The 23,968-nt window shown below is 44.4% G+C and overlaps 1 long non-coding RNA gene across 1 annotated transcript in view; it reads left to right on the top strand.

Moving 5' to 3' along the window:
- The window catches only part of LOC108786304, a 23,421-nt gene extending 6,642 nt beyond the window's left edge, over window positions 1–16,779 (top strand). The window contains exons 2-3 of the long non-coding RNA XR_001941190.1: window positions 413–419; window positions 16,702–16,779. This is a non-coding gene — a long non-coding RNA (uncharacterized LOC108786304). The remainder of the gene's footprint in view (window positions 1–412; window positions 420–16,701) is intronic.
- Window positions 16,780–23,968: the final 7,189 nt, after the last annotated feature.

The following is a 23,968-nucleotide window of genomic DNA, read 5'->3' as shown; positions in this document are numbered from 1 at the left end:
CCCCCCTCTCGTTCAACCTGGGGGTGGGCGGGCCTTGGGGGGGGGGGGGGGGAGGGACTTCATGGTTTCTCGCACAGGGGCCCTGAAGGATCTAGTTACAACTCTGCCTACACTGCAAGGGTTTACTGCTCGTTTTGGTCTACGGTCTGAAATAATAAAGACATATTCACCCGATCCTCAAACCCGTGGCAGTGACAGCTTACCTCTCTCCCCCTCCTCTCCAGCTGTGGACAGCCCCTCAGCATCCACACATCCAATGCAAGTGAATGTCGTCACAGGTATTTAGACTGCTGGAGCCCAGGGGAGAAGAATCTGTGGGGACCGGTCTAGCAGCCAAGTGAAACTGAGAATCAGGTGAGTATATCTTTGTTATTTTAGACGCTAGACCAGAATAAGCACTTAACCCTTGCAGTGCAGGGGTTCATTTTGTACATGCCCAGAGTTCTTCTTCAACTAAAATAATATAATTTGGACACATTAGAGTTGGGTGCTTTCCCATTGTTGCCCTGCTGTTCCAAGCACCTATTTCTAGATCTAGCCCTGTATAGTTTATCTACTTCATGAACACTGATCATGCTTACATTTGGAACATCTTTCGAACATCTTTCTGTGTATAACCGAGATAGTATACCATTCCAACCAATCAGATGTCAGCTACAATGCTATGAGAGAAAGCAGCTCAATTCTTTTAGCTTGTTTCCTGGTTTAACTTGCTGCATATTCACATCATCTACCCTGTGGCTCATCTCATTACTTTAATGTTCTCTCCCTCTGCTTTCTTTCCTACACACGGATCTTGAAATCTTTTTAATAAATGATTACGGTGCTTTCATTGCAGCTGTCTTGTGGATGTTTCTTTTGTTTATTGCAATGTATTGTACTCTCAGTAATACACAGCGGGCCCCATTTATAAAACCAGTGCAAAGAAACGTGAGACTGTTGTCCACTTCAACCAATCAGGTTGCGTCTGCCGGAACATATTATTTACCAAGACCGGAACGTAATTGGGATAAATTGTCTGAATCCTCCTATACCGAGGTTTTTATGACTTTTGTAGCTGGAACCATGTTAAATAAATTGCTAACATAGTACCTGAGAAGCGCCCTGATCCATTTTAATGTCTGATGTATAAAAGCAAGCAATGCTTCAGTTTGTAAGGCCATGTTTTATGTGTTAGAGGGCAACCACGAGGCTTCAGGCACGCAGAGGTTTTTTTTATTATTGTACAGGGACGTTTTCAACTTGCTGGAAAATCTTCGCAAGTGCATCACTGTCACCATAAGGCCACAGTCACAGAAAGCCCTGGCATGGAAACTGGGCCCTTTTAACCATTGCAGTAACGTGTGGTGAAACGTGCAATGAGCGGTGTCGTTGAAAATGAACTCATCTCAACAACACACCTGCGCTGCAATGTGCCTTAGTTCACCATGACATATGTGCATTGCTGTATGCTCTGCACAAATATACAGCAAACCCTGTTTTTGTATGCTTTCAGGTGCATTGCAGCCCATTCATTCTTCAAAGGGTGCCTACAGGTTCACTTCAACAGGCTTTCTAATCAAATATTATATTCTCGATTTGAACACATTCAACTACATTGGAAAATGCAAAAGTTTACAAGAAAAGGCCACCTCTGACCTGCTTTGCCTGCAGTGTAAATGCACCTTAAAGTGTATGTCAAGTACGTGATACAAATTCTCTTGTTTGCACTACCTTGGTCTGCTAAATATGCCTTTAAAAGTGTGGTTTTTTTTTTTAAATCTGTTCAATATATGCCAAAAAATACCTCTTTGTTTTGCCAGAAATCTTGTGAGCTCATAACTTCCTGTGCTCTCCTGTGCACAAGGATGGGGAGGGAAATGAGGAGGGGTTGTAAACCTTTCAGGGAGAAAATGCCTCTCTCGCGGACATCAGGGAGCTGCTGTCCAAAAGAGGGAGACTCCCTGAACATCAGGGAGACTTGAGATCCCTGTAATGGAGACAAGGAGTGGTTATGGGGAGAAGATGAGGAGTTGAGGAAGGGTTGAGGAGATGAGGAGTGGTTATGGAGATGAAGAGGGGCTATGGAGAAGAGAAGGGGGAGAAGACGAGGAAGGGTTAAATGGATGAGGAGGGGTTATGGAGAGGAAGAGTGGATATGGAGATGATGATTGGTTATGGAGAAGAGGAGGGGGAGAAGATGAGGAAGGGTTAAGGAGATGAGAAGAGGAGGGGGAGATGAGGAAAGGTTATGGAGCTGAGGAAGTGGGCGAGATGTGGAAGGGTTGAGGAGATGGGGAGGGTTTTGGAGATAAGGAGGGTTATGGAGATGAAGAGGGGTTGGGGAGAGGTTATGGAGATGAAGAGGGGTTATGGAGCTGAGGGGGGAGGAGATTAGAGGGGAGGGAGATTGGAGAGGGGGAGAGAAATTAGGAGGGGTTAGGGGTAGGGAGATGAGAGTGGAATGTAGATGAGGTGTTATGAAGATTAGCAGAGTTGATGGAGATGAGGAGAGGTCTGTGTTCTTTGTAAGCCATCAGAAATGAAGTAGGCAGGGCTGACACCACATACTAAAAAATTCACAGTTGTGTTGTCATGTTATAGAGGATGTTAGGAGTATTCTACATTTCTTGCACACAGTTTTTGTTTCTGTACTTGCAGAGTGTTTAAAGTAATAAAACATGGGAAAATGTGCATGTATTCCAGAGATGTAACAGTTTTGTGTTTTTTTTTCATTTGCCTTGACATACGCTTTAACAGGACATGCTTCGTCTAAAGAAATGCAGCACAATGCAGGTCAAATGTTTTGGAATTTATCTCCCCTTTCATTAGGGCATCATTACTGTGCACACCTCACCGCTGAAAGATATAAAGAGGTCCTTCTGCCCATACAAACCTGAAATATTTTGTGTGCCATTTACCCAGAGAGAGGCGGAGGTCACTCTTTGCTGAATTCACACCATATGCATTGGAAAATGACCAGCACAGCCCCAACGCAAGACAAGACAATTTGCCATGTCACAGATGGGCACAGTCCACACAACTGGGTTGTTGTGGTGTGCGCTGCATGCAGTACTTTTTTCAGTAGAACAGGCAGCAACACGTTACAACCTCATCGCACCACACTATGCCCATAGAACACTTGTGACATTTCAAAAACGTTCAAACAAAAAAAGTAAAAAGTGCGATGCTAATCATCATTTTTAGCTGTGTTATCCACAAAAAACGTACTTGCGGTATTACGTAGGGATCCCTATAATGAGGCAGCTTGAGGCTGTTGCCTCAGGTGCCATCGCTTTGGGTCATGTGGGGGGGACGGGGACTCGGTCTTTCCGGCCAGAGCATCACAGATTGCTAAGAACGGGTGGGAAGATGTGTAAGGGTCATACACATCTCCTCTCCCAGCTCTTAATAACCTAGATGCTCTGGCTGGCATACCGCCCAGTTCCTGGCAACCAGTGATGTCAGTGAGTTCGGAGGGGTGCAGGCCATAGCTGGGCAATGTACTACCAGGGCGCTGGCCAGAGCGCCATTGGCATGCCCCACCAGCACCCCATCAACCCTCACGGCCTCCCCCAGAATGTGACCACAAGCACCACAACTCCACCCCCTTACAGACGGTAATTATGCAAGGGACACCACCAGATCCACCACTTTGCAGCTGCTCAGAAAGTCCTGCACTGCCATTTTCTACTTTGATGTTATCAGGACACGGCTGTCTATTTCTGCTTTACTGAGCCGGCCTCCTGATGATGCACTGCATGGACTATGTCATCAGGGGGCCGACTGCAAAAACCTGAATAGAGAGCGGGCCCCCGATAACATGCCGCAATGTATGCGCTGGAGAGTATCCTGAGGGACACATTATGTGAGTATCCCAGAAGGCTGCGGGTAACTATATACATCATTATCACTTAGGCCAGAACAAGTGGGGATGTGTTCCCAAAAAGTATTTTAAAATATTTTTAAAAATGTTCGATTGCACTCCAGCTATGCTGAAACTACAAATCCCATCATGTCTGCCTCTGGGAGTCATGCTCGTGGCTGTCAGAGTCTTGCAATGCCTCATGGGACTTGTAGTTCTATAACCGCTGGAATGCCAAGGTTGCCTCCGCATGCACTAGTGTATAAATTGCGTTTATGATGCCGGATTTCCTTACTTTATTTCTTCCCTAGTGTTTATGCATCTATACTGTATAAAGAAATGAATATAGAGAAGGGATTGTAGGCAAAAAAAACAATAATGTGCTGGTTACAAAATGGGCTATTAAAATGTTTTTACTAACAATGATCTACCTCAGAGAGCCGTAAAAAAAAGTCATATAGAAAGCACACTTCAGAAAATAAAATACACAGCCTACTCACGTTTATGACGGTTTTAGAACATTTGTTCATTTTTTAATTTGTTTCTGTTGGAGAAAAAGGCATTTTCGCGTAAAGAAATAAAATAGATGCTGTGATGTTAATGGTTGCTAAGGACCACACTGCGATCTGAGCGGTTGCTAAGGGCAACACTTTTAATGTCCACTACTTTCCTTTAATGAGGACTATAGCCAGGGCTGTCCCTACACTATTAACTGCCTGATGGGGAAGGGGGGTGCTGTTAGTGTATAATTATTTGGGGGGGGGTATGTGCTGTCAGCGGCTCTGTCGTCACTGGTTGCCATGAGCTCGGCCAGATGCCAGCCAGAGTGTCACACTCAGCTCATGGCAACCATGTCATTAGTGAGCTGGGCAGCAGGCTCGGCAGAGCGTCACAGGTTGTTGAGATCTCTTAGCAACTTGCGGCGCTGTGCCACCCCCCCAACATCTGCCGCCCCCCCCATGAGATTGCCTTATTATAGGGATGGCCCCCAACCCACTCCCCCCTTGTATTATGTTGCAGGTCTTATTTACATGATACGGCCTGTAAGTGAATCGGTTGCCCTTAGCAACTCATTAGATTCAACTTATTAGATTCAAAAAGCCCTCCATTTTGCTGGTTGGTACGTTCATTACTTGCTCTACGATAATCTTACAGTTGAATGAGGTGGAGCTTATTATGAGAAGGGGTGGGGCTTACTTTTCATTTGGCCAAAAGTCGTGAGCCTAGGATTTGGGGGACAAATCAGGGTCATAGAGATCGACGTGAATGCTCACACAGGTACTTGCAGCCACAGTAAAGTACCTGTGCTTCAGCAGTGTTGTTGCCATAGAAATGTTTAGGCCGAGGCAGATCATTGCCCAGTAAAGACAGTATCAGAAAACAATTGCACGTCTATGGACTCTTCCCAACCTGTTCACCGTTGCTCCCAAGGTAAGCTGGCACTGGGAATTTATGTTTATAGAATTAATTATATTTTGGAATGATCACATGGTGGTTGGATCAATGGATACCTTATTTTTTTAGTATCTCAAACATAATCTGTGTTGCCGGGAGCAACCAAGGTTTCGACTGAAGGTTAAATCGACGCAGACCCAATGCAAAGGGATATAGAAAATAATTGTCCCCTATGTACCCTGCTCACACCATCCTTGTTATATTTTCATGCAGCAGAACACACGTCACGGCATATCATTGCATCGCATGACGCTGACGTTGAAGAAACACTTAACTATAATATATGTCATAGAGTTCAGCTTTAACACATGAGGCCTAGTCAAACACGGTGCATGGTGGTGAAATTCCAATATCCGAATGTACATAGCCGGAGGACTCGTATATTCCCAATATGATATATTTACGAAATTACAAAATTACGAGATCCTTTGTCTGTTGTTTACAGACACATGGAGAGAATTAAATCAATCATAATTATATCTTCTTGTTAAGGAATCAATATGGAAACACAATGACAAAGCAAAACCTTTCCTGTGAATCTGAATTATAAACAATAATGACCCTATTTATTTATAGCTAAATAAAATATACAATCACACTTGCAACATCAAATAAAGAAACAACAACAACAACAACTATGTCATATTAAGGGGCGTAACTAGAAATCACAGGGCCCCATAGCAAAATTTTGTATTGGGCCCTGTGACTTCTAGTTAGGCCCCTTGCAGAGCCCACTTGAGATCCTTCACATTCTGTTTGCCTGAAGAAGGAGCCGCTGTTGTTCCGAAACGTCGCTATATGATATGATAGCAATCGAGTCAATAAACCGTTTTTGACTTGGAATTCTATTGGAGTGCGAGTGACTTTATACATATACCCACTTGAGATCCCACGCAGCTCACTGGTGGGCTGGTCACAGTCCTTACCTGTCCCCCTCCTTTTCCTGCATGATCGCTGATGGGCCCCGCCTCCATCCCTGGGCCTGCCTCCTTCTCCGTCACCGGGCCCCGCCTCCTCCTCTGCTGCCGACCAGGGGCCCTGCCTGCTCCACTGCCGGGTCCAGGCTGCTCTACCGCCGCTGCTGGCTCTCATTGACTCCGCAGTGGCTGTGAGAAGAACACACTGCCGCACAGATCACTGTCAGTGATCTGAACAGCAGCACATTCTTCTCACAGCCGCCAGTGAAAGACACCAGCATAATATGCCATAGCGACCCAGGCGGCCCGCACGGCATCTGGCCGGACCCCCTTGTGCCCCGGGCCCCATAGCGGCCACCTGGGTCGCTATGGCGATTGTTACGCCACTGGTCATATTTATTGCAAAATGGAACTCTGTCATAAGTGTTGTTATGATTTATTATCCAGCGGGACCACCATAAAAAATCATGGGACCCCAATTAACCCACCTGACGCTGTCCCCATACAACCTAAAATAGTTAAGCCAACCCACTCAACCTAAGCTCCACAGCCTGAGCTCCATCATGCTGCCCTATGCCTATAGAATGGGGAGCCAGCTTGGGCCCCAACCCGGTGAACAAGAATACCCAAAGCGAGCTGTGGATGCTGCACTAGGATTGCCTACATATTGGTATGTGTTTTTCTTGTTCTATTATTATTATACAGGATTTATATAGCGCCAACAGTTAGCGCATATAAGGAAGACATTACAATCACAATACAATTCAAGACAAGATGGTAAGGAGGGCCCTGCCCCTGAGGGCTTACAATCTAAAAGGGAGGGGTAAGTGGTACATGAGGAGGTAGCTGTGTGGGGATGAACTGTTTGAGAAAGATATATTTCAGTATTTAGGTTGAGGTGGGATAGGCTTCCCTGAAGGGATGCGTCTTAAGGCATCGCTTAAAGGCAGTCAGAGTGGGACTTCTAAATAGATTTCCCACCTTACAGATGTTTCACAATTTTCCCCTTCCATCTTGTCCGTGTCTCCCTCTCTGCTTCTCCCCTTTGTTCCAGGTGTAGCAGATCCTGCATCCTTCCATTATACGTATACCATATTACAAAGTCATGCATAGCTCCCCCAATCAGCAGTGCTTTATTGATTAAAGTGATACTAAACTCAGGAGTTAAATCTTAAAAATGCAAGTACCTTAAAGGAGAACTATGAGTGTTTTTCCCCATAGTTCTCTTGTGGCTCACAGGAGGACATATACTAGCGTCCTTCGTGACCTAAAGCTCAGTATATCGCGAGCTACAGCTCGCGTTATACTGAGACCGCCGCATCCGGGACGGATCCCGACATTACTGTCGAGATCCACCCAGCTGCGTGAGTGACAGCTGGCTCTGCCTATCTAGAGGCAGAGCCAGCTGTACCCGCCCCCTCCCCCGTCCGTTCCGCCAGTCAGCGCTGAAGGATTGGAGCAGGGGGGGGATCCCTGCAGGGAGCTGTGACTGACAGTCAAGGCTCTCTGCAGGGAGATGATTGAGAAGTGAGCGAGCAACAGCATGTGTTTGCTCACTTCCCGATCTATTGAGCCGACGTGTGACAGTTTTATTGTCACACGTCAGCTCGAACTATGAGGATGAGCGATTTTCACTGACCTCATATTTCTCCTTTAACTATTAACAAAAATGTAACTTATTTGTGTATCGCTCAGCAGTAGATCCTCAAATCATCAAATCATTTTACCATAATATAAAATATCATTGTGGTTATTATTTTTAGTGCTGCTATAACTTTTATATGTACTTCATGTTAACATCAATGACACATTGTCACAGTTGACACTGCCACAAAGAATTAGCCGGGGGCCCCAAAGGTTTACTATGTTCCCCCATGATTCGTAGTTACGCTCTTGCATTATACGTAACAGTGCTAGGGCTGGTGTAGATGGCCGTTTAAGAGGTTGTCGGAGCCCCCGGCCTGCATCCCAAAGCAGACACTCTTCTTATAGGGGTCATTAAACCCTACTAGCAATGGTCCGACTGTATGCATGTGCACTTGGCTGTTTCACCAAATGTAGTACAAAGCATCTTAATAGGATTTAAAACTGAACATTCATATTTTTACATATGAGAAAATGAACAAAAGAGAGCGCATCCATAGTGTAAAAATTTTATTTAATAGTAAAAACACGCAGCTCTAAGGCTGTACTTACAACAGTTCGGTAGAATAAAAACCAGTAGAATAAGGTGAGAGGATGGAACCCCTGGCAGGGAGAATCTGGAGCGATTGTAAAACACCAGTAACCTCGATCCCTGTATTGATGAATGGTTTACGTGTTTCTGGGGCACACGCCCCCTTCCATCAGAACCAATTAATTAAAAAAAACACAATATTTTTACATATGCTCGATGATACCTGGTTTTTACTAAGGCCACAAATTGTCTGATTTGTATATTCTAATGCTTTTGCTCAAGCTGTGAATTAATGATATGACAGAGTTGGGTAAGGACACGTTGGCTTCAAGGCTGTGCTTATGTACACATCTTGTAGCTTGTGTTATTTATAAACCTTTTGCCTGGGTTTTAATAGAGCGACTCCAAAGAAATCAGCAAGTACAAGTCCATTTAGTATCCTGCAGAGTAAATTGAAAAAAGTATGTGTGTTTGTACAGTATATGTGTGTATATATACAGTGTATGTATATATGTGTGTATATATATAGTGCATGTATATATATATATATATATATGTGTGTGTGTGTGTGTATATATATATATATATATATGTGTATATATGTATGATTTTGAATTATAGTGAAAAAAAGGTGCATGCTTAAAGCTGAACTCTGGGCACAAACACTTTTTTCTTTAACTATATTCCTCAATAACCACAAAGAATATAAATCCACTTTGTAGTCATCAAACGCCTTTGCAAATCCAGTCAGTGGAATCTTCACTGTGCTGCAGATAGGGGCCCAGAAGCTCCACCTAACTTCAGGCTGCCCGCAGAAAACTACTGGATGAGGAGGATACAAGACCAGTCACCCTGCACAAGGAGAGAGAGCAGCAGTGACTGGCCTTTATTACAGGAAGCTCCATGTTTCACACTGGATGACTGCACAGATCTGGAGGAAATACACAAAGCATACCAGGAGTCCAGTAAGAATACACATGGCTTTTGTATTTAGAGAATATGTTCTTACCCCGGCAATTCAGCTTTCATTATTAACCTCAGGAACTACCATCCCAGGAGCAATTTTGTGTGGTAACCCATAGCAACATATCGCCACAAGGCTTCATATAACCATCTGCTGAAAATGAAATGTCTATGGTTGCCCTGTATTACTTAACAGCATCAATCTTAATTTGCTAAGCGATAACTATTGTTATTTGCCATAATGTCTCTTATTTTCTGCATTGATAGCCAATGAGAGCTGAAAATAATGATCATTATGGTGAATATGACAAGTTTTAGCTTAGTGAATTGAGCCAATTGCTTGTACTACTTACATAGTAATGAGCTTGAGGTAAACTGCTGTTCATAGCATTTTTCCATAGCACGCTGGTTGGCACCAGAGACCACAGCACAGCATTCTATGTGGATAAAATGTGTATTGGTATGACGTAAATAACTAGTTTCCAGATGGAAGAATACATTTGTTATCATAATCTTACTGAAAAAAATGGCTCTCTGTTATGATCCGCATGACATGAGGTTCACACTTAGGTGACGGCATTGTTATTACACTATCTGAGACGTAAACATTTTTGTTTAGGCCAATCGTCAGCAACCTTAAACACTCAAAGAGCCATTTGGACCCGTTTCCCACAGAAAAGAAAACTCCGGGAGCCACAAAACCCTTTTGACATCTACAATGAAGATAACACTGCATTTATCGTTTTTTACCTTTATGCTATGTATAGCATGTATATAGGTATATGTGGGCTTAGTAACGCGCTGGACTCTGGGTTTAGTAATGCACTGGACTCTGGACTTACCTGAGACCCCGTTTCACCTCTGCCATGCCGCCCCTGGTACAGCTGATACTCGTGTAAGAGTCCCCCCAGGCCCCTCACATGGCCGGCCGTACCCGCTGATGGTGGTGTTCTATCAAAGTTTGTGACTGTGTTACAATGTGCGATCTCTCATTCCACCACACTCACAAAGTCGGATAGAAGTGACATTTCAGGACCGAACAGCTGTTTCGGGGCAGATCAACTCTCCTGCACATACGATTTGCGATGCCGATCTGCTGAGAAAGCTTTGGAATGCTTGACCTATTGGTGGTCACACATTCCACCGCCAAAAAACTGGGTGGGATTACATTGAAATGTGTGACCACGTCACCGGTCACACATTCCAACCTAGTCACAAACTTTGATAGAATAGTGGCCCTGTCTAATAATTTAATCAGAGAAATAGTTTATAATCGGGAACATTACAGTGTAATGTTCACCATTATAATCCACTTTTCTAATTAAATGTAATAACAGCACACCTGCCAAGCCTCACAGCCAGCATCCCAGCCAGACAGTGTGCACTGCAGGGGGCGGGGCATGTGACACACAGTTCTCCTCTCCCGCCGCCTGTTACTAGGGAAGTGGCCGGGAGAGGAGATGAGTCACAGGACCCACCCCCTTGCTGAGAAGCCTGTCAGCAGTGCGAGGCCCGGGGACCCTGCACTGCCGCATATTCCACCAAGGGGGGTGCCTGGGACCGGACCTCACTGGGCCCCCCCACAGCCCCAGCGGTAGTTCCGCCCCTGAACAGGGAGCCGCAGCAGAGGGATGAAAGAGCCACGTGGCTCCGGAGCCTCGGGTTGCTGACCCCTGGTTTAGGCCAATGGAAAGCAGGTTACTAGGAGGAGGAGACAATTGTTAGGCGCTAAAACATGGAAAATGTGCTTGTTATGCACATTTTTTAAGTGCTCCCATTCAAGTGACACTTACCTCAGGAGTTAAACCTCAAAAATACACTCTACCATTAGCATTATATGAAAAAATACTTTTCTGGCATCTTTTTAGGCATAAATCCCTGCTTCCCATTGGGTGCTGCAGACTTTAGCTGGGCAATCTGCTGACCAAATGCTTGATTACACTCTAACAGACTTAAAGGAGAAATATGAGGCAAGTGATTTCCACTCAGCCTCATAGTTCTAGCCGACCTGTGACAATGAAACTGTCACAGGTCGGCTCTTTAGATCGGGAAGTGAGCGAACACATACCGTTGCTCGCTCACTTTCCAATCATCTCCCTGCAGAGAGTGGCGACTGTAGTCACCAGTCCCCGCAGGAAATCCCCTCCTCCCTGCTCCCATCCTCCAGCGCTGAGTGGAGGAACGGACGGGAAGGGGGCGGGCACAGCTGTCTCTGGATAGGCAGCTGTCACTCAAGCAGCTGTCGGGATCTGTCCCGGCTGCGGCGATCTCGGTATATAGTAAGCAATAGCCTGCTATATACTGAGCTTTGGGTCACGGCAGGATGTTAGAATATGTCCTCCCCTGACCCTAAAGAGAACTATGGGATAAAAAGGTTACCCCATAGTTCTCTTTTATGCTGGGTTCACACCTGGGCGTTTGTTCTATGCGCGTTTTTTTCGTACGTTTTATGAGCGCATTCCCTAGCGTTTTAGCGCATTTTTTTTCACTTGCAAACACGCGTTTTTTATTGGCTATGGAGGCATCCAATGAAAAAGACTTCCTGAGATGCACCATTTCCTTTTCCTGTTTCCTTGTTTAACAGTGGAGAGTGTGTTGTTTGCAGTCTGTTAACATGGATCTGTGCAAATGGCGACGAATTGCAGCAATAGTTGCTACAGTGCATATAATGCGTTCGAGGAGAAGGATACTGAGCAGGCGAAGGTTCTGGGTCCATCCTGTCACCGCGAACAGACAACAACGAGGGCAGTTCTGGGCCATGTATGAAACTCTTTGTGTACATGAGGAGAAATTCTTGCATGTACACTTGCATGTCCATAAACAGGTGTGTACATGTGCAATACTTATTGTTGTTTTTGTCCCATATAATAGTAGCATCCTAGATTTGATTGGGAAACAGATGGGATCGCAAGATAGAAATAAAGCTAGCATCAAATCAGTATATTCAGTATATTTATCAAATAAAGTGACTGTAAACTCAGCAGTTAAATCTCAAAAATGCATTTACGAACCATAACTTTTAACAAAAATGTAACTTTTTTGTGTATCACTCAGCTGTGGGGTGGCTACTCCTTCTGGAGGGTGGCTACTTTTGTTCCTCACGGTCCCTGTGTGTGTGTGGTAAAGTAGCAACTGCTCCAAGCTCGTGATAGACTACAATCTCAGTTTACTAAATTGCATTGAGATTGTAGTCCATCACAGGAGTGAGCTTGGAGCAGTGGCTACTTTACAAAATACGCAGGGACCGGCGTGAGGAACAAATGTAGGTGCCCTCTAGAAGGAAGGACAGTGTCCTTATGAATTCAGATATGATTTGAGGATCTACAGCTGAGTGACACACAAATAAGATACATTTTTGTTAATAATTAAGGCACTTAAATGTATTTTTGAGATTTAACTCCTGAGTTTAGTGTCACTTTAAGTCTGTTAGAGTGTAATCAAACAACTGCTAAAGTCTGCAGCACCCAGTGGGCAGCAGGGATTTATGCCTAAAAAGATGCCAGAAAAGTGTTCTTTCATATAATGCTCAAGGCAGGGTCCTGTGACGCTTAGAGGAGCCTGCTGGCAACTCCCAGCAAACTTAAAGTGACATTAAACCCTCAGATTTTTTAACATAAAACAATACTGTAATGTGTGCCTTACTGTAATCCATGGTAGTTTCCCTTTCCTCTTCTGTTTTTGTTTTTTTACTTTATTGAAAGTTTACAAAAATATCACTCAGCTATGCCCAACAGCATGTTGTGACGGACTGCCATGCACTGCATTTTTATGCAATGAACACCAACACAACGGTATGATGTTTACAGGGCAAAGAGAGAACAATTGTTCTCTCACTATCCTTGTATTGAGTCTGTGTTGATCTAGCTGCGCAGAGCACCTTGCATGAATGAGCCCTTGATGTTTTCTTTTTTAATGAACGTAGAACTCAGGAGGTCAGCTTTCCCAAATGTCAGGCAATGGTTTATATGCAGGTGGAAGGTAAAACAGAACATAATGCAATATATACACTGAGTGGACAGATTATTATGACCACTTCGTTGGGCCACGAGATGACTTAGTTGTGCCGCCTCGTGACTCCACGAGATGTTGAAAGGTGATGCGAGGAATCTGACACGGCACTGTTGCCCTTCTGTTGCCTTGTACCAGTCTTGCCACTCTCTGTTCTGCCCTAACATTGACTAGTCGCTGACGGCCACAATTCGCACGTTCAGACCCAGATGTTCGGCTGACAGTCCAGTCTTTAAACACTTTAACCTCTTGCCGTCCGCCCGTTAAGAAAAAACGGACGGACGGCTGACTCCTATCTGCGGGTTGCCGTCGCTAGAAGGCATTTTTTTCCTGCTCGCACGCGCCCCCTAGCGCGCCTTAATGGTCTGGCCCCCTAGCAACTTCAGCGCAAAATTATAGCCAATTATAGCTTATTTGCCTGACAAAGCTTATAGCTTATTTATTTGACAAACGTCAGGTGGTCATAATAATCTGGCCACTCAGTGTATTTTATTTATCACAAGAGCATTATTTTAACAGACTTGCAATGTATTTAAATCTCAACTACGTTATAATATATATATTTTTTTAACTTTGCACTTATGTTTTAAGTCAGTTTTAAATTCTTGGAGGCAAAAAAATTATAATCTTGTAAATACATAAAATTGCATAATTGATTTTTTTTTTTTACTAGAAAATGTTGTATATTGTAGTATGTTTTAGGCTTCTGGCTCACTTAATGTGTATTTGTAATAAGCCACTCCCCTTAATTAGCTTTACCCACATTTCACCATGGCGTGCTTCCTTATTAATTTAAAAATTGTTTCCAAGGTTGACATCTTTGTATGTGTACTGTAACAAGCTAAGATAATTGGGGACTGAATTGCAATTAAAAGATAAAAAGCAAAAAAATGTAAACAAACGAATGCCAGATACAGTCCAATGTTGTGATCACGCATGTCTTTACACACACACCAAACCCACACGTGCAGTCTCGGCTGTCTTACAGAAGCTGCACATTTCTATTATAAGAATTCTTTATCTTGTGGGATTCAAGTAATTTATGTAACATTACTATTGAAGGTTCCCTGTGTCCTATGGGGATTTTGTTCATTTGTATATCTAACCTCAAGTTCACAAATCCTTATGTTATATTATTGTATTACCCTTCTAGTTATATAGGTAAAATACTGTATTATACAGAGTTTGGGCAGCTCAAAATTATGTTTGGTTAGTTATTGACATGAAAAATATGACTATTTGCCAAATTTAATAGATATTGAAGATGAATAGGTAAACATCCAACACAAATGTGTTAAATCCCAACTCGAGGTACAACTTATTTTTTCTCTTTTGGATAGGGGAGGGCTACAACCTCTTAGTTTCCCCTTGCTTTCTGTTCAAATGGAAAACTGTCTTACAGGACTAGCGATGGGAAATCTCTCTCTCAAGTCAAGGCTTGAAACATTTTAGGGTGTCTCACCAGTCAGCATGACCGGACTATAGCATTGCAATGTATGTTAACATTTTTTTGGGGACACATAGAGCTTTCTTTTGGTGGTATTTAATCACCACTGGGGGGTTTATTTTTTACTGTATAATGAAAAAAGTACCGTCATTTTTTTTGTCTTCCCTACGTAATGTTAAAAAAAAATATTCTTACCCATATTTTTGGTAAAATATAAAAGATTTAAAAGCTTTTACTGCTCATCAGTTTAGTGTTATCAGTGATTAACAGGACTAAAAGTATTGCCCTCGCTCTGACGTTCGCAGTGATATGTAACATGTGTGGCGCAATCGCCATTTTCACACGTAGGCGCACCCGACGCATGTTTGTGTGTGGGGGCAGGGGACTTTAAAAAAAAATTGTGATGTTTTTTTTTTATATTTGGCATTTACATTTTTTGTAACTTTCATTTTTTTTCACTTAACTTTATTGCTATCACATAGGGGGCAAAGGGGGGGGGGGCAGCACACCTGCACGCATTATACAAGCGATCCAGCGACTGCACAGCTGCCAGATCGGTTGTATGTAAACAGCCATCCAAGAAGTTCCTGGACGGCCATTTAATTACAACGGCTGGCCAGGCAGCTACTCGTCCGGCTCCGACTCCAGTGTCCTCTCGTCATAGAGAGGACTATTGAATTTTCAGGCCCTGTTAATAGTAAAGTAATAGCAAAATTTTACATCATATTCTATTTATTTTTTTTTGCACCTTCATTTTTGGTGTTTTATCTCATAGATCATTATTTTATCTTCATCTAGAATGTCTTGTTTTCTGCTCCCTGCAAAAGACTCCTTGGGGTTCTGAACAATTGATAACATAATGTGTATGCTGGAATTTAGCACACGTGTGATAAAACCTTTAGGGATTTGATTAAAAAAAAAGTTAAAATGAGCAAATAACAGATAAAAATACCACATGTTTTTTTAAAGTAGGAGATTGGTGCAGGTAGTCGACCCCAAGTGCTGGTAATAAGGGGTTGATGTGACTGCAGACAGTGCTGGGAAAAGTAGTTCTGTCCAGCAGTTCCTGGAGCCCATCCTCTCTAGTGACACCAATGGTTTATGCAACCCACTGATCATCAATATAAGTGAGAATTTCCCCACTTGCTGTGAGGGGGCACTTCTCCACTGACCACCAATGTAAAAGGGGCACTTCCCCACTTGCTGCTAGTGTAAGGGAGCACTTTTCCACTGACTGCCTTATTAAGGAGGCACTGCTCTAACCACCAATAAAAGGGTGAAATTTCTCCACTTACCAATAGTAGTAGTAAGGGTGTACTACACTGATCTCCAATGTAATATAGTCCTTCACCACTGGCCACTAATGTAAGAGGGCACTCAGCACCATTGAAATGGGTCCTTCTTCATTACCTATCAATATAAGAGGGAACTACACTGGGAACTGATGAAAGTAGGCAATGCAACAATTACTGCTATTGTAAGAGAGCACCACGCTGACCACTAATGTAAGGAAGCACTTTATCAATAACCACCAATGTAAGGGGGCTTGTCTCCACTGACCTCCAATATAAGGTGGAACTACACTGATTAGCAGTGTAAGAGAGCACTTCTCCACTGAAATCGGTGTAAGCAGGGCCCTTCCCCACTGACCACCAATATAAGTGGCCACTTTACGCTTACTACCAATATAATTGGGCACTTTTCCACTGGCCCCCCTGAGAGCCCATACAAATCACCTGAGAGCCCACCTGAGGGCCCATACAGACCACCTGAGAGCCTGCAGACCCCATCCGAGAGCCCTTATTGACCCCCTGAGAACCTGCACAGCCCCCCTGAGAGCCCATACAGACCACCTCAAAGCCCACCTGAGAGCCGTTATAGACCACCTGAGAGGATTGGCATTTTGAGATACATACATTAATTTAGTGATCCGTTTTGGGCACTCAGCCTCAAAAAGGTTCGCCTTCATCGAAGCTACGGCCAGATTCTTCGGCAGCTTTGTGAATAGACCCCTGTGTGTTTTTTTCTTGGCAACATTTATTACCCTCAGTGAATATGCCATCAGTGTATGTTTATCCCCAGAACTGTAGAGTAACTACTTTTCAGCAGTTTAAAGGTGGAGAATGTAAGGCTGGTGTACCCACACTGCCTAATTTGTGTCGTTTACACAGATTCAGCACTTACAAGATTTTATTGTTCCGTTGAAGAAATTGTTAAATGAAAAATCTGACCCCGCACTGGTTTCCCAGCAAGTGCTCAGCCCTCTGCAAGGCTGATATCATGCTACATGCCCTTCAGCGTTGAGGGTATCTAAAAAAAAAAGCTTTCCCTTCCCAGAGCACCATTGCCTTATAGTTGGTGCCCAGGAGAAGGTGCTGGCAGTGAGATAGGTTCATCTACAATATGCCTGCTGATGCTGCTACCTTCCTGTTGAACCGGTGACATAGGGTGGTTGACCTTTTACTTGTTCACCAATACATAAAAATGTTTAAAATATACAAACAGAAATAAAAAGACTTTAATAATCCTAATTTTATGCAACATCCAACCAAATATGATCTAATAGGGACCCAAAGGCTCTCAGTTACAAATGCACACACTGTGCTGGTCAGGTGCCGATCTGCAGAAGCAGGTCAGAATACATTTTCTTCCTACTTTTCTAATAAAAGTACAACTTACCCACCATGCCTCAATACATGTATACATCATCATGGGTAGGAAACCTTGGCACACCATCTATGGTGAAACTACAAGTCCCATGATGTCTGAGAAGGTTCTCATTCATCCAGGTCATGGTATATCTATAAAAAAAACAATTCAAAGCAACTGGACTTGTATTTTTACTACAGCTGGAGTGCCAAGTTGCACATGTTTAGCTGTCTACCCAGATAGCCTTCCCATCTTGTATCAACCAGTGCAGCCCTTCTTCTATACAGCATGCTTTGCTGTATAGAAGAGGCAAATCATGAAGCAATAAGAGCAGAACCAGCTTGAATGGATATACAGACAAGACAGTGGAGCAGGGGTGGGCAAACTCTGTTCCTTCAGCTCTTGAACTACAAGTCCCATGAGGCATTGCCCCAGGCATGACTCCCACAGACAGATGCATGATGGAATTTGTAGTTTCACTACAGCTGGAGGGCTAGAGCTTGCCCACCCCTGCTGTAGAGCAAAGGTAGGCAACTGCAGCACTCCGGCAGTGGTGAAACTACAAATACCATCATGTCAGTGGCGTCACAAAGGGGGGTGCGGCCTGCACCCGGGTGACACCATTGGAGAGGGTGACTCCAACATTTTGGTGTCACCCCCTCTGAAAAGTCGGACACTCAGTCATGGAAAAGACAGTTGCAGGAGAGAGCAGGGGACCGGGCTGCATACCTTATCCCGCCGGTTGACTGTCCCATCCTCTCTCTGCCATCACCAAGATGGCCGCCAGCCGGTATCACATAGATGGCCGCGCATGCGCGATACCATGTCACATGCATGCGCGATGACGTTATGGCTGTCAGTTTTGGAATGCATCATAGGACTTGTAGTTCCATAACAGCTGGAGCGCTGAGGTTGCCTACCCCTGCTGTAGAGGAACTGGGTGCAACAACAGGGGTAGGCTGTGCAACACTGGGTAGGCAGGCAGGTACAACATGTATATAGTAGTGTACTTAATGTAGACTTTTATCAGAAGAGGAGGGGTCGTGCTAGGGAACTGATTCATGACTTCAGTCAACGAACATGAAATATAAATGTTCTCTAGCATTATAACAAATCGGCGGGTTTTCATGTTGAGAACCCAAGTACTAGACTCACTAGTGTACCTTTATTTTATAGTATGGGCCTAAGTCACCTAACCCAAAGCGACCAGATTTCATGTAGCCTTGGTCTAGGCTGAAGGTTGGAATCTGATTGATTTGATAGCACAACATCATTGTTCTCTGCACTGTCTTATGAGGTAAGGTGACTGATATCTGTATGTAGTGGTCATTTGATCTAGATGTGATTTACCTTCAATGACAATTACGTATGCCTTGTTCAATCACTTCCTATATATATCTGCTTCTGAGAGACTGACCTCATTGACCTCAGTATAGTTAACTTGGAGAAAAAGAATAATGGGAGTTTTGCCTAAAAGGAAAGAATGTCCTTCCATTTATTTTCTAGCCAGGCCTAGACAATGATCAGAGAAATCAGACTGGCTATTATGAGGAACAACAAAGATTTATCAACTTTGACAAAACAGAGCTGTTGTTTTCTAAATACATATTAATATATTGTCATCATTGTTCTCCAAAAATAAACAATGTCATTAGAGGTGCACCGAAATAGAAATGTTTAAACCGAAACAAAACTGAAATAAAAAAAAGTCAGGCCGAAACCGGTGAGGCTGATCGAGTGGTGTAGAGAGGAAAGCCCAGCCTCCTGTGACAGCGCTGTCTCCACCCCCACACTGCTCCGCCAGACTGTGATAGGCGGCTGAGCGGTGTGGGAGGCGAGCCGCTCACAGCGCTCTCGTCCTGCAGCGCTCGGCCGGCTGTCACTTTCTTTTCTCCCTGCTGGAACATAGAGCAGCGCCCAGCGGGGAGGAAAGAAACCAGGGATGCGCCGATGTATCCGCCGAAACATGGCTCTTTCGGCATTATGCCAAAAGTGAAATTTTCGGCCGATATGTTTCGGCGGCCGATATATCGTGGCATCCCTAAATGTCATGGTTAATGACCAAATACAGGATTATATTTACAGAGTATTTACACACATTTAAAGCACACCTGGACTGTTTCAAGGAGCCCCCCTTTCTAACTTCAAACTATGGCAGGAATCAGACCCCTGGATTTTGGTGGAATGAGGGTGCAGTAAATTCAAAACAAAAATCCTGCCTGCTGCCTGTCCAGTGAAGTTCCAAAAATAGGCACCCTCTATAACGGGTGGGCATCTCCGGCCCTCCAGCTGTTGTGGAACTACAAGTCCCATGGGGCGTAACAAGACTGACCTTTACAGGCATGACTTCCAGAGGCACGTGCATGATGGGATTTGTAGTTAAAGCACAGCTGCATTGTTGATCAGTGAGAAGAATGTCCCTTGCATTGGTGATCAGTGAGAAGAATCTCCCTTGCATTGGTGATCAGTGAGAAGAATGCCCCTTACATTGGTGGTCAGTGATAAGACTGTCCCTTACATTGGTGGTCAGTGAGAAGAATGTCCCTTGCATTGGTGATCAGTGAGAAGAATGTCCCTTGCATTGGTGATCAGTGAGAAGAATGTCCCTTACATTGGTGATCAGTGAGAAGAATGTCCCTTACATTGGTGAACAGTTGATGTAGATCCCTCCCATTCATTCATAATTGAGGATATAGTTAACATACCGTGTCCTCAATTATGTACACACACTCAGCGATCACTGATCGCTGAGTGTGTGTACCTTGCTTTTCTCTCTGACATGCTGTCACAGGAGGCTGATCGAGTGGTGTAGAGAGGAAAGCCCAGCCTCCTGTGACAGCGCTGTCTCCACCCCCACACTGCTCCGCCAGACTGTGATAGGCGGCTGAGCGGTGTGGGAGGCGAGCCGCTCACAGCGCTCTCGTCCTGCAGCGCTCGGCCGGCTGTCACTTTCTTTTCTCCCTGCTGGAACATAGAGCAGCGCCCAGCGGGGAGGAAAGAAACCAGGGATGCGCCGATGTATCCGCCGAAACATGGCTCTTTCGGCATTATGCCAAAAGTGAAATTTTCGGCCGATATGTTTCGGCGGCCGATATATCGTGGCATCCCTAAATGTCATGGTTAATGACCAAATACAGGATTATATTTACAGAGTATTTACACACATTTAAAGCACACCTGGACTGTTTCAAGGAGCCCCCCTTTCTAACTTCAAACTATGGCAGGAATCAGACCCCTGGATTTTGGTGGAATGAGGGTGCAGTAAATTCAAAACAAAAATCCTGCCTGCTGCCTGTCCAGTGAAGTTCCAAAAATAGGCACCCTCTATAACGGGTGGGCATCTCCGGCCCTCCAGCTGTTGTGGAACTACAAGTCCCATGGGGCGTAACAAGACTGACCTTTACAGGCATGACTTCCAGAGGCACGTGCATGATGGGATTTGTAGTTAAAGCACAGCTGCATTGTTGATCAGTGAGAAGAATGTCCCTTGCATTGGTGATCAGTGAGAAGAATCTCCCTTGCATTGGTGATCAGTGAGAAGAATGCCCCTTACATTGGTGGTCAGTGATAAGACTGTCCCTTACATTGGTGGTCAGTGAGAAGAATGTCCCTTGCATTGGTGATCAGTGAGAAGAATGTCCCTTGCATTGGTGATCAGTGAGAAGAATGTCCCTTGCATTGGTGATCAGTGAGAAGAATGTCCCTTACATTGGTGAACAGTGAGAAGAATGCCCCTTGCATTGGTGATCAGTGAGAAGAATGTCCCTTGCATTGGTGAACAGTGAGAAGAATGTCCCTTGCATTGGTGGTCAGTGAGAAGAATGTCCCTTACATTGGTGGTCAGTGAGAAGAATGTCCCTTGCATTGGTGATCAGTGAGAGGAATGTCCCTTACATTGGTGAACAGTGAGAAGAATGCCCTTTGCATTGGTGATCAGTGAGAAGAACGTCCCTTGCATTGGTGATCATTGAGAAGAATGTCCCTTACATTGGTGGTCAGTGAGAAGAATGTCCCTTGCATTGGTGATAAGTGAGAAGAATGTCCCTTGCATTGGTGGTCAGTGAGAAGAATGTCCCTTGCATTGGTGGTCAGTGAGAAGAATGTCCCTTACATTGGTGGTCATTGAGAAGAATGTCCCTTACATTGGTGGTCAGTGAGAAGAATGTCCCTTACATTGGTGGTCAGTGAGAAGAATGTCCCTTACATTGGTGATCAGTGAGAAGAATGCCCCTTGCATTGGTGGTCAGTGAGAAGAATGTCCCTTACATTGGTGGTCAGTGAGAAGAATGTCCCTTGTATTGGTGATGAGTGAGAAGAATTCCCCTTGCATTGGTGATTAGTGAGAAGAATGTCCCTTACATTGGTGGTCAGTGAGAAGAATGTCCCTTACATTGGTGGTCAGTGAGAAGAATGTCCCTTGCATTGTTGATCAGTGAGAAGAATGTCCCTTACATTGGTGGTCAGTGAGAAGAATGTCCCTTGCATTGGTGATCAGTGAGAAGAATGTCCCTTGCATTGGTGGTCAGTGAGAAGAATGTCCCTTGCATTGGTGGTCAGTGAGAAGAATGTCCCTTACATTGGTGATCAGGGAGAAGAATGTCCCTTGCATTGGTGGACAGTGAGAAGAATGCCCCTTACATTGGTGATCAGTGAGAAAAATGTCCCTCACATTGGTGGTCAGTGAGAAGAATGTCCCTTACATTGGTGATCAGTGAGAAGAATGTCAATGTCCCTTGCATTGGTGGTCAGTGAGAAGAATGTCCCTTACATTGGTGGTCAGTGAGAAGAATGTCCCTTACATTGGTGGTCAGTGAGAAGAATGTCCCTTACATTGGTGATCAGTGAGAAGAATGTCCCTTACATTGTTGATCAGTGAGAAGAATGTCCCTTGCATTGTTGATCAGTGAGAAGAATGTCCCTTGCATTGGTGGTCAGTGAGAAGAATGTCCCTTACATTGGTGGTCATTGAGAAGAATGTCCCTTACATTGGTGGTCAGTGAGAAGAATGTCCCTTGCATTGTTGATCAGTGAGAAGAATGTCCCTTGCATTGGTGGTCAGTGAGAAGAATGTCCCTTGCATTGGTGGTCAGTGAGAAGAATGTCCCTTACATTGGTGATCAGGGAGAAGAATGTCCCTTGCATTGGTGGACAGTGAGAAGAATGCCCCTTACATTGGTGATCAGTGAGAAAAATGTCCCTCACATTGGTGGTCAGTGAGAAGAATGTCCCTTACATTGGTGGTCAGTGAGAAGAATAAATGAGGGAATGATGGCCTACAGGTACCTAAAACAGCATTAGTGTCCATGATAACTTATCTGAAAAGCAAAAACCAATCATTGTTTAAGTAACCCATAGCAACCCCTGGAGGAACCCTGGTTAAGAAAGTTTGGTCTATACCAGGGGTGGGCAACCCCAGGCCTCCAGCTGTGCTTTACAGAAACCCATTCTGCCTCTGTCTCTGTGAGTCATAGCTATAACTGTCAGTCTTGCAATTTATCATGGGACTGGTAGTTCCACAACAGCCGGAGGGCCTAGGTTGCCCACACCTGGTCTATAATATTGATACATGTAGAGCACCCAGTCACTATATCCACTATGTGTACAAGGACCACCATCTCACTCATTTTATGTATACTCACTACAGCCTTTCTCAACCAGGGTGCGCCTTCTGGGTGCCTCATGGGTGCCTCAAAATGTTGTGGTAGTGGGACTTGGGACGTGATAGTGAGAACCCTGATGTAAAAAGGGGGGGCAATGACGACGACTCTAATATGAAAGAGGGGTTTCTGATGCTAAAGGGGGCTACTAATGCTTAGGATGACCCTGATGTGAAGGGGGATCTTAATTTAAAGGGGGCACTTTGATGTGAATGGAATGAAGACTGAGATGAAGGGGGCTCCTAATGTAATGGTCTGATATGAAAGAGGGGTTTCTGGTGTGAAAGGGGACTACTAATGCATAGGGTGACTCTGATGTGAAGGGGGGATCTTAATAATCCTAATTACATACATTTACATCATACATACAGAACATGACACCACCAGCAGCTCACCTCGATTACCTTTTTCTGCAAACCATCAGGCTGGCTGGGCATACAAAAGCCCCTAAACTGAAAGTTCATATACGTACAGCCGATATGATTATATTTTTAGAAGCACAATCTGAATATAACATTTATCACATAACCAGGAACCTCTGGTGTCATTAGCCTTACCATACCTAGCAGTCAGGTGCAAAGCTGCTGTGTATGCTGCATGCGCTCGTTGGCCTGCAGGGAATACACACATACACACAGGGTGATGCCTGCACAGCTGTTACCAGCACTGAATTACATCTGATCCACTTTCCAGAGAGAGAGAAAGAAAGAAAAAAAAAATACCCCCCCTTCCTTACATTCACTCCCCCCCCCCCTCTCTGCTTCCCTCCCCTCCACATCTCAAGGGGATCAGAACAGAACGCACCACAATTCCCCACACGGGAGGGGGGAGAGGGAGGCAGATCGGAGGAGC

Source organism: Nanorana parkeri, unplaced genomic scaffold (assembly GCF_000935625.1).
Source record: "Nanorana parkeri isolate BGI_ZX_2015 unplaced genomic scaffold, ASM93562v1 scaffold202, whole genome shotgun sequence".
Lineage (NCBI taxonomy): Eukaryota > Metazoa > Chordata > Amphibia > Anura > Dicroglossidae > Nanorana > Nanorana parkeri.
The sequence above is the reverse complement of the archived record's forward strand: the minus strand, read 5'-3'. Positions and strand labels throughout refer to the sequence as shown.